Genomic DNA, 11,228 nt, shown 5'->3' with positions numbered 1-11,228 from the left:
AAAGAATCTGTGCAAGAAGCAAAAGAATATCTGACAGAAGAGCATGCATTCACTTGAAATTGTGCTGATAAATGTGAGACAGCATTTGATCATAGCAAGGGACCACATCCTAATATAGGTAAATGCAACCCATCTGATGTTGTATCTGAAGGGCCTAAGCTGAGCTCTCTGAGTGTTAACTCAGCACTCCTCAGTTAAAGCCATGCCAAAGAAAGATTTCCACTCTGAGAAGAAATTTCAGAAAGCCAAATAGAATTAGGCCAACACATGTTGAATGAAGTGAAGCATGGGAAGAAAAGGCAAAGTCTGGAAGAACAATAAATTGAAGAAGGGACTCTAGAGTCACAAGTTAGGAAAGAACCAAAATCATCACCTCCTTCTAAAAGTTAAGAAAATAATAGTGGTGAACTGCTGTGGATAGCCCTGGCCTTGTATTTTGATGCTAATTCTCCTTTCCTGGAAAGCACTGCAGAGGAGGAGTACCTTATACAGGTGCTTTATACAATGCCTTATACAGGCTAAGGCAGCAGGAGGGAAGGTAGAGCTGAAAAGTTTGGGGTAGAAGGGGAGAGAGGAGATGAGGGAGGAGACTGGAGAGGAGGACATTGGAGGAGGATGAGGTGGAAGGAAGATGGAGCTGAAGCACGTGGCTTGGAGAAATCGCAAGTCATATGGGATCTAGTAGATGGGACTAGAGTAGTGTAGTGGTAGACCTGCTCAATCTAGGCAAATAGCTTGCATACCAATTAATTGGGTTGTGTATTCATTGATTGGGTAAATTGGGTTAAAAATTTACTGCAACAGTGAACTACCTGATTTGAAATAAATAGAAAACCAAGCAATAACATCACTACAGGCAAGAAAAGCACATAGAACAGAAACAAACCACATCTTGTTTTAAAATAAACTAGTCACCTAGACCATTGCAAATGGAGAAAAACATTGCCAGTGGTGTAAAAGAAAACCTAGACTCATAAAACCCTAGAAATTAGTAAACAAAATATAGCCACATCATCCAGAGCATGCCATTGGTCTCAGCCACTTGGGAGGCTGAGGCAGGAAAATCACTGGACATTGGGAATTTAATAGTAGCTCAAACAACAAAGAGAGGGACCCTTTGTCAAAATTAAAAAGGAAATGCTCACAAACAATTGATCAAACAAACTATACCATTTCAAAAACTATAACTGAGATACAAATGGACACATGGGAGAATAAAACTGACATAAGATGTAAATGAGGTAAGGACATAGGGAAATGTAACATTAAAATAAAAAAAGTATCAGATAAAAGGCACTTGATGGATACCTGCAACATAAGGCTACATATAGTATCTTTTATTAACATGTGGAGAAAAAATGAACAGCAGCTATAAAAGATGAGGTGAAGAGAGAGTTTCACTAGACAAAGAGGAGTGAGTTATCTGTAGCGATGGAGCTATCCAGTGGCTCCCAAGTAGTGAAATTTACCTGACTGTATTCATATCAAGTGTAATGAACATTATAATAAAAAACTTATAAGCAAATTAGTGCAAAGAAAAGACTAGGGACAAAATGTTAATGATTTTTAACAGACAGCAATGATTACATTAGGGAAGGACTTACCAACAAAGATAAAGTGAAATCCCCCATAGAAGAAAAGCCAAAGGGAGAGAATAGAGTAATTCTGCTGTTTAATTCAATATTTAACTAAAATGTTTTTGATAGATGTCAAAGTAAATATTGAATGTATTTAGAGGAAGATATTAAACAGATAGACTACATGATATATTCTAGTAAAAGACTCAAAAGACCTCTCTTGCAACATCAGATCACATGCATGAACAAGAAAATTCAATTATCTTCAGATATTATATGGCAAGTTTAGAGCAAAGGGAAAGTTAATACTTATCATTAATTCTCTCACTTGCCCAATACTAATTCTTAATAAGGACAGGACAAGCTACTACCAATGTCTAAGACATCAATAAAAAAGTGTCAGATCATGAAAGTCTTGGGACAAGCAATTACATAAAAACTGATGCTTGGTTTGGGAGTGCCTCTAATCTCATTACTTGGGAATCTGAGAGAGGATGATAATGAGCTCAAGGCAGTATTAGGCTATATAGTTAGACTCTCTCTCAAAAGTCAAAATAAATGAATAATAAATAAATTACAGCTGCCTGGTATGAGAACTTACATACAGTGATTGTGATCATTACTTTTTTAAAAAATTCATCAAGCATTAGCCCCTTTGGGAACCACCAGAACAATAATAAATTAAAAGAATAAGTCGAATAGTACTTCACATATATAGAGTGTATGAGACAGAAAACTTAGTATTAAGTTTAAGGACACATAGTAACTTACAACTGATTCAAGTCTAGATTTAGATAACAGAAACTACATTGTTATCTCTGCATCTATAAATTATCACAAATTAAACTACACTGAGGGATAAATAAGTAGTATTTATACATTTATATCTGGTATAGACAGACAGATAGATAGATAGATAGATAGATAGATAGATAGATAGATAGATAGATAGATAGATAGATGTTATAATCATATATAGGCATTAGATATATGTCTAAGATCTAATGCATATAGATACATCTAATACATGAAATCCATATGTAAATTAAGGGATGTCATATATGACAATTGTCTGTAGATTCCATCTCAACATGGCCATGAACAACTTCAACATTGATATTTTGAAGTTCTGAAAATAAACAAGCCTAGCACTGAGCATCACTGCCCAGTAAGGGTGATTCATCAGCAATGGCAGTGAGCAACCTGATCTTCCACACAGAGGCTCAGAATACACATGTTCATTTCTATACCTGTCAGAAAGAAGAGCACTCCACTTAAAACACCTGAACATATGTCTGGGTGAAAATAGGGTAAACGATCATTAACCTGATATTTTTACAAACCATTTAAAAAACCTAAAAGTCAATCATACAAGGAAAGCAACAGCAACAGAAATTACTATTAATAAAAAGCAAAGGAACCATACCTCTGAGGTTTTGTTTTGTCTAACCATAAATTATCTCACAAGTTACAACCTCAAGGTTGTCGGGGGCAGTGCTTGCTACCACCGGCCACTGCCATGCTGCGCACCAGCACCGCAGGTGGTGAGCCAGGCAAGGCACTCTGCCACACCTGCCACGAGGCACCGCCCAGGAGTTCGGGGGAGGGAAAGGGATTGGAGAGGATGACCCGCGTCCTGCCAGAGGTCCAGCACTCTGGATTGCAGACACGCGCCCTGCTCCACTGGATGGACATCTGTATCCCAGTCCTCAGAGAACAGGGGTGGGACGAACAGCTGAAGGGGGCCAGAACAGCTCACGGAGGCCAAGGACGCAGGTTCTAGCCCTGGGGGTCGCAGGCGATGCTAGACACCGTGGAGGAGGTGAGAACGAATTGGGTGCCCCAGAGCAAGCTCAGTCCACTCTAGGGCCGAAGGGAGAGAGGGGACAAGGAAAGGAAGTGGCTGCCCGCTCGTTCGGGTACCTGAGCGGTGCGTGGGAGTTCTCTGTCCAGTCTCAGAGCTGTAAATGCTGGGCCCATATGGCACTTCTAGTTGAAAGGAGGCAATGCATAGTTGTTAAGATGTTTTTATTATATAGAAAGGAGAGAGAAGAGATAGGAAAGTAGAGGCCTGCCATCTCCACACGGCCGGCCATGGCCACGTGGAAAGAGGGGGGAGGGAGGAGGAGAAAGTAAAGATAAGAAGAGAAGAGGCTAAGAGGAAAGAGAGAGAAGGAGAGGAAGAGAGCGAAGGGGAGGGGCGAGCTGCTCCTTATATGGTGGGCTGGGCTACCTGTCTGTGGGGCAGGGCATACCTGGCTGTGGTCAGATGGCTGTGGGGGTGGAGTCCAGCCAGAATGCTGGAAGCTTGGGGCATTGTCTACACAGGCTAAAGGAATCTGAGATGGAATCAGCCATCTGTATCTGGGAACGTGTCTCCACTGTTCCATCCCACGTGGAATCTTTCACTGGGTCTCTGGAAGTTTAGACTCGTTCAACCAAAACACACACTGCTTTTCACAGCCCAACACAAGATTACAATGCCTATTGTTTTGTTGTTGTTGTTGTTGTTGTTGTTTAATTTGGCTAATATTCTATTTTGTTCATCTCGGAGGACAGTTTCAGTCTACCAATTTATGGTACGAACACTAAAATACTCTCTATTTTCAAGATCAAATATAACAAGATAAGCTTTTTTAAAAAGCAAAAAGTTGGGAAAAGGTAACTATGGTTATCTCAAATTGATAGGCAATGAGAATAGTTTTCCATCTGTGTTGTATATCTTTGACTGAGAGGTCCATGCTTTGATTTTAGGCAAGAGATATTCCTTTAATCTTACTAAATAACATGTGCTTACAACAAAAATAAGCCAGTATATTTGTGAAATGGAGAACATAAAGATAATATTGTCTGGCACAAAGACATGGGTTAAAATTAGAACTCATATTTTCTCCTAAAATGTTAAGGAATAGAAGAGATCTGAGATGATGCACGAAGTCTCAGTTTTAAAAAATAGATCTAGAGTTAAAATAACAATTTGGAAAGAACAAATACCGTAGGCAATTACATATTAAACGGCTTCTTCCAGCTGGAGCAAATCAATAAAGCAGCTCAGACCAAGAACCTCGAGATTTTCCAAATGAAGAAAGAAGACTTTCATGATCATATTCCAACACTAAACTCAACTTCAACCAAGCTGTCATAAAATGGAGGAAACTCATGACCTCCTTCTATCTCACAATGTTCTGAAGGTTCAAAGCCCAGACAGCTCCTGAGCTTCACTGTCATTCTGAATTTTTGTTTCTCACTCACTCTTTAAGAGCATGAAGCCCATAAAGAGAGCAATATATTCTCCTACTCTGACATTTTGTCTTTGAGTTATTTGTAGAGAGCATGGGGATTCAAAAAAAAATCTATAAATAATAGATTTGGAAAAAAAATCTGCCAGGCGGAAACAGACAAAACTAAGGAAAACTTCAAAACCTTTAATTCAAATTAAAAGGACTATTAACAGTTTTCCAGAACTTAAGAGCCAAGTTCCAAGAACAGTCAAGAATGGCTTTTCCAAGCTTGTAGGTTGTCAGTAGAGGAATTCCATTAAAGCAGAAGTAATTTCTCCACAGTTCCTAATAACCACACATCAGGGAGTCCTTGCTGCTCTTGTTTTGTGAATGCATAATTAAATGAAGCTCTTCCATATCTATGGAAAGCATTTCTTGACACTTGTAGTGAGACTTTTTAGTGAGGTTAGTCAAAAAATCATTTTAAAGGAGTTACTCTGCCTTTAATATCCAATTCCCTATCTCTGCCATGACCCTAGTTGAACAGCAATTCACATGTCTGATGCAGGCTTCCTTCTATGGTAAACAGGTTTATTGACGACTTGTTGAGATATACAAAGCTAAGGTCCTGTATCTGGTAATGAACCCCTGATTATCAGAGTCCAGGCAGTCATCACACAACAAGAGAGGATGAAGGTGTGATTATTTATGTGTGTCTGTCTAGCTAGTCTCTCCCTCTCATGTAAGGACACCAGGGTTCAGTCATGGGGCTCCATTTTAGTGAGTCATTTTTTCTGAATCCTTCCCAAAGGCCACGTATCTGATGTTCATAGTAAAAAAAATATTTCCAAATCTAAAGGATCCCCGATGTGTCATCAAATTTTCACAATAATAGCCCTCCAAAAGTATTTCATAGAAATTATCACAAGCAGGGGGAATAGTTTAAAATATTAAAGGCAGAGGACAAGGAAAGCTTGACCTCATAGCCATTTTGTTTTTTTACTGATATTTCTATACTACAGAGACTATAAGGAATGCAGGATATGGGAAAAATGAATGAATGAGGCTTTACACTTCATTTTTGATACATTTTAATTCCATTTCAAACCACATTAAAACATATCTCACCCTCCTTTTCTTCCAAACAGCTTTTCTTCCAAGTCTATTCATTTTCCACTTTTATAGATTCCATTTTCCATCTTTGCAGCTTTGAAGTATAGGGAAGAGGAGAAAGCCTTGGGAAAACTAAAGGAAAAGAACCAAAATTCAGTTTAAATTAGATCAGTGTGTACTTTCATAGGCTAATAAGAAATAAGGTTTGTGTTAACAAAGTCAGTATTATTTCTTAATAAGAAAACTTAATTGAAACTTAAGAGTTAATATTTTCCTTCCCTTGGATTTATAAAATGAAGCCTGACTGTCCACTGTGAGTGTATGCAAATACAGATAATTAAGGAGATGGGTATTACCCCCTGGTGACTCAGGACCCTTTTTGCAAATTCTTTAACTCATAGATGAACAGAATAAAGAATTTAATGACAGACTCAGAAGGAATACTGAAGAGAAACTTTTTGGAGTTTGAGAGGTAACATAACACTGTGCCATGTAAGATGATGTCCTCTGGAACTGCCAGAAGAAAGGAAATGGGAAAGGTGAAGAATGGAAAGTTAAACTTTAAGTAAAGAAAGCAAGCTGGCTCAGCAGTAAAAGTGAGCAGCCCCATGGTAGAGAACGAGGAAAGGAAGGAGATTGGGAAAAGGGTTGGGGGAGGGAAAAAGAAACAGAGAGTCCAAAAGTCCACAGTGTTGTGGTAACCAAACTTAGACTTTTGAATAGTATATAAAAAGAAATAAATAGAAAAAGGAAAAAGATAGAAACTAGCCAGGTTTAGCAGTGTCTATAAGCAATTGTATGCTATGGAGGTTCTAGACTATATAAGTGTATATAAGTATATGTGTGTGTGTATATATATATATGTATATATGTATATGTATATATAAGTATATATACAAAATTATATATGTATATATACATAAGTATATATATATAAGATTATGGGATAGATATTTCTGGGATCTTCTTGATTTATCTTTAGGTATATGGTTTTATCATTTTCTGGCTGTTCTCTTGGGTTATAAAAATAGGGTTTTCCCCTTGTTGTGGAAGGACTTTGGCTTTGCCTTGGTACAAGAAGCTCCTATCATCTTCATCAAAATGTCTGAGCAAGGTATTGATAATTGTGATGATTATTCTAAGAAGGGACCATCTGTGTTCTTTCACCTTTCTCAAAATTAGTGCATTACTAGAGATCCAAGAGGTAAAGTTCAATGTTGATTGCTGGAGAGATCCTGCATCAACGAACTCCAAACTTTCTAATATCTGGCTGCTAATGATGTTAAAAATATCATTATGTTAAACAACTCATTACAAAATGGCTAAGAGATATTTTATTTGATGTCATATTTCAGTGACCATGGATGTGAAACAGAAAATTTTCAAATACTTTCTAACTGTGTGGATATAGGCACCTGTTGCTGCCTATATTTTGATGTTAATCCTGCTTTCCCAGGAGGGGTTGTCTGGAATAAGAAATGAGTCTTGTACTCAGGTGACTTCTTGTGAACCTTCCCTGAATGAATAAAGGGACCGATCACTGGGTGAATAGGCAGGACTTCCAGGTTGGATGGAGGAAGAGAGGAAGCAGGAGAGAATTAGGGGCTTTTTAGACAGGGATAGGAAAGGACAAGATTTAGCTGCTAAAGTCTACCAGTTTCTATGGTAGATCTGCCAGGATTTGCCAATGGAGGATTTAGATTTAATAGGGCTTACAAGATTAGGATTCTAGTTGTTGCACCCAGAGATTGAGTTAAGAGATTAAACTAAGTTTGTGTGGTGTTTTCCTTCACGCAGCTGTTCGACTAGGTTCCAGAGAGAAAGGTACAGTGGCAAAGCGTGGGTTTACCTGATGTATACCACAAAGGCCGTGGGAGTTTTGAAGGATGGAACTAACATGGTAGTGAACCACCAGTGGGAACTTACCAAGCTGGGTGAAGAGACTTTGGAGCTCTGAGTCAGAGAGTCTCCATGAGATAAGAACAGGCCGACCATTGCCACCAATGCATAGCCAGCCAGCCCGCTGGGACAGAGAGTTGCTGGGTGTAGAGCAGAAAATCCGTGCCTCTTTTAAATATTTTCCACAACACCTAACCATATTCAGCTAGAGATATTTCATACTTGTCATAATTGGCAATAAACACAAAAATTCTATTAAAACCAAAACCTGCTGGTGAAGCTATTTAACCATGATAACCTTCACATGTTCCCATGGAGACCATACTTTGAGATTCTCTGAGAAAAGTGATTAAGTAATACCTCCTCAAACTACAAATATGTATATAATTTAACCCCCAAAACCTTGAAATATGACCCATTTGTGTGTCTAAATTGATAATTGGCATATTTTAATGACATTCATCTTAGAATTATTTATAAGAGGAAAAGATAAAAAGTAGCTAAATTGTTTATATGATCTAGCTAAATAATTAGCCAGTACATCTATACAATAGATTAATTCTTCAAAGTTCCTAATTTTCTTATGCCTTCATTCCAACACTGTTTACTGAGTCTCTAATGGCTAGGTAACCACAATGGTGCACAACAATGTAAGGCCTCTGCCCATCTGCCCCTATCATCCTAGGGCAAGAGAGCAAGGAATGATCAAAGCATAAGAAGCACCTGGGGAGGAATCCTCAGTCAATGGAAAGGTGTTTGATTTCTTCTGAGTATGAAGTATGAAGGTATCATGGGAACAAACTGAGCAAGAAGTTGAAAGCATCTGGCAAGTCAGGAAGTAGGTAGACCAGCCATGCACAACCTGTTTAGACAGTAATGGGGCTGGAATATGACTAAAACAGGAGTTTGTTGAGGAATTGTAATGGCATGACCTATCAAATAACTTGGCTGTATAATCGATGGATTGAGAGGGCTAAAAGGTGAAAGAGCAGGGGAAGAAGGTTACAAATGAACTCAGAAGAAGCCTTTTGCAATATCCCAGAGAGGATTAAATAAGAACATGGTTCAAGAGTTTGGTGTAAAAATGAGGAATGATGAGTGAAATATTTTAAATGTGGAAACTAAGGCTAATCTATAGATCTCTAGACTAATAGAGTCAAGGGTGGCAGAGGAAAGCATGGAGAATCATGTTAGAATGCTACATAGATAAAAGTCAATGCTTTGCTCATACGAAAAAGAGTAATACACAAAAGAGGGACAGTCAAGACTTTAAAATTCTTTGATACAGCCAGGCAGACATGAAGGTAGTCACTGATCTCTGTGAGCTTATAGCCACCAATTTGGAAACCAAAAAGAAGAAATGTAATTATCCCAGTCTTTGTTAAATGGAAACATTGAAGTGGAATTCTTACATCAAAAACACTCCCATGATTTTTCATTGAAAGTAAGAGTAAACTAGAGTTTTCCACATTTTTTTATTTCTTCTATGGGAAAATGAAAGCCAAAGAATGGGCAAAAGTACTAAAAATAGACTGAGCTTAGCTGGTCTCCAGTTTGGATGAGAGGTGAGTCTCAACTTGGTCTTTCAGAAGCCAGTTTCTATTTGTGTCCATAATATGACATATATGCCAAGAAGAGAGGTGGGAAAAAAGCAAAGAACAGTAGTGGTGAAGAAATTTAAATAAAGAAATATTTAATCAACACCTTTCCCAATGTAAAGCTTCTAGGGAAGACAACTATGCTAATGTCTTCCTCTTTCCCTCTCTTTAGAGCACACTGGAAACAGCAAAATAATAAGTCATGAGATAGGACACATTTTCAATGAACGAAAGGTCTAGCCATGTTATTTGAAGTATGATCCAGGACACACACATGTTTAAGAATGGAAGAAAAAAAAAGAATAGAAGAAAATATGCATTACTTAAAGGCTTGGAGCAGTGCACACTTCACACTACAAATACCTGCTGTGATCCTCTAGAGTAATTATAGGGAAATTAAAATTAGGAAAATAAATTAACAGGCTATGATCGGGTTGTAAGGAATAACAGCTGTGGGATGACACTGGGACAATGGGGCAGAATTGAAGGAAAAATCATAATGAAATATTCTGTTCTCTCAGCTGGGAAGAAAAGGAGGACAGAGTGAAGTATCAGTGAAGAGACATGAAGATATGAAGATGTGTACTTTGAAGAACCTAGCCATATGAAAACATTGATGTCTTGAAAAGACTAAGAACTGAAGGTTATAAATCCCAGAAACATTGTATGTATTGTGACTAACATCATTTTTCCACTAGATGCTCTGCTAGCATATTCCTCTGAAGGAGGACATGTTACTCAACATTATAAAATGAAGGTCTGCTGCTACTTTTTACAGCATGAGATGTGCTATAGATAACATACATGACTAGGCCACATCTGCATTTATGAACTGTCAAAACTTGGCAATAATTGTAAACATCCAATTTATTAACACTGTCATCAACCTACTCTTCCTTCTTCATGCTTGGGAATCCAAGGATAAAAGATCAATTGGTTGATTCTGAGTTCAATATTGGCAGTGGTTGTAAGAAAGTTGTAAGGGTTATTTTGTTTGTTCGGTTAATTGGTTGGTTTGGTTTTTTTGTTTGTCTTTTTTTTTTTTTTTTTTTTTTTTTTTTTTTTTTTTTTTTTTTTTTTTTTTTTTATATATAAAAGCAAGATGCTTATTTTCCAGCTTGTGGAAGTCAACGCTCAATTAGTCCCTCAAAGCCAGTGACGAGAAGGCAACCCTGAATGACTATTACAAGTAGTTTTTATACTTTTTTAGGGGCGCAGGTTACATCAGCAAGGTTACAGTTCAAATTTATTGGCTAAACATATTGACCTTTAAATCTATTAGCTAGCAATCATGACATGAATTTGAACTCTACCTGGGACTTTCCAGAGGGTCAGGTGACTATCGGTCAGTACATTCTGTAAATTTTTTTATTCAAGAATGGTCCTGTGGGTAGAGTATGGAACTTGGTCTAGCCTTGACCCTGGGTGGGAGGGAGAAGCTGTAAGGAAAGTGTGGGACTGGAAAACACCTTAAGGCCCCTCATTCCCCTAAAAGAAAGCTTAGTTGTTTCTGCCTGGTTGCGAACTGAAAACCTTCACGTGTGAGACAAATGTGATAACTACTACACTACCAAACAACACATAAGTGGTTATTGAAAAGGATAAAGTAGCAGGCCTCTGCGCGCTGCGCCCGAAGCGGCGGTCGGTGGCTGCGGCGGCGGCAGCGGCAGCGACGGTTTCCTGGAGGCCGCGCGCTGCTCTGGTGAGCGGCAGGTGACGACGGACCTGGGCTCTCACTCCAGACGTACCGCTCTTTCTGAAGCAAACACTTGCTTTGAAGATGTTTAACAAATCATTTGGAACCCCCTTTGGGGGTGGTA

General features: G+C 38.4%; 1 long non-coding RNA gene across 2 annotated transcripts in view; it reads right to left on the bottom strand.

Annotated features, from left to right (window-relative positions):
- LOC116094032 overlaps positions 1 to 11,093 on the bottom strand; it is a 13,238-nt gene extending 2,145 nt beyond the window's left edge. Inside the window, exons 1-3 of one of the 2 annotated variants that reach the window (XR_004119943.1) lie at positions 10,722 to 11,093; positions 7,838 to 7,950; positions 5,873 to 6,043 (exon numbers count right to left, since the gene is read on the bottom strand). This is a non-coding gene — a long non-coding RNA (uncharacterized LOC116094032). Of the gene's footprint in view, positions 1 to 5,872; positions 6,044 to 7,837; positions 7,951 to 10,721 lie in introns of those variants that run through there. The other variant, XR_004119942.1, reaches the window with a different exon arrangement.
- Positions 11,094 to 11,228: the final 135 nt, after the last annotated feature.

The sequence above is a fragment of the Mastomys coucha genome, unplaced genomic scaffold (assembly GCF_008632895.1).
Source record: "Mastomys coucha isolate ucsf_1 unplaced genomic scaffold, UCSF_Mcou_1 pScaffold16, whole genome shotgun sequence".
NCBI classification, from domain to species: Eukaryota; Metazoa; Chordata; class Mammalia; order Rodentia; family Muridae; genus Mastomys; species Mastomys coucha.
The sequence above is the reverse complement of the archived record's forward strand: the minus strand, read 5'-3'. Positions and strand labels throughout refer to the sequence as shown.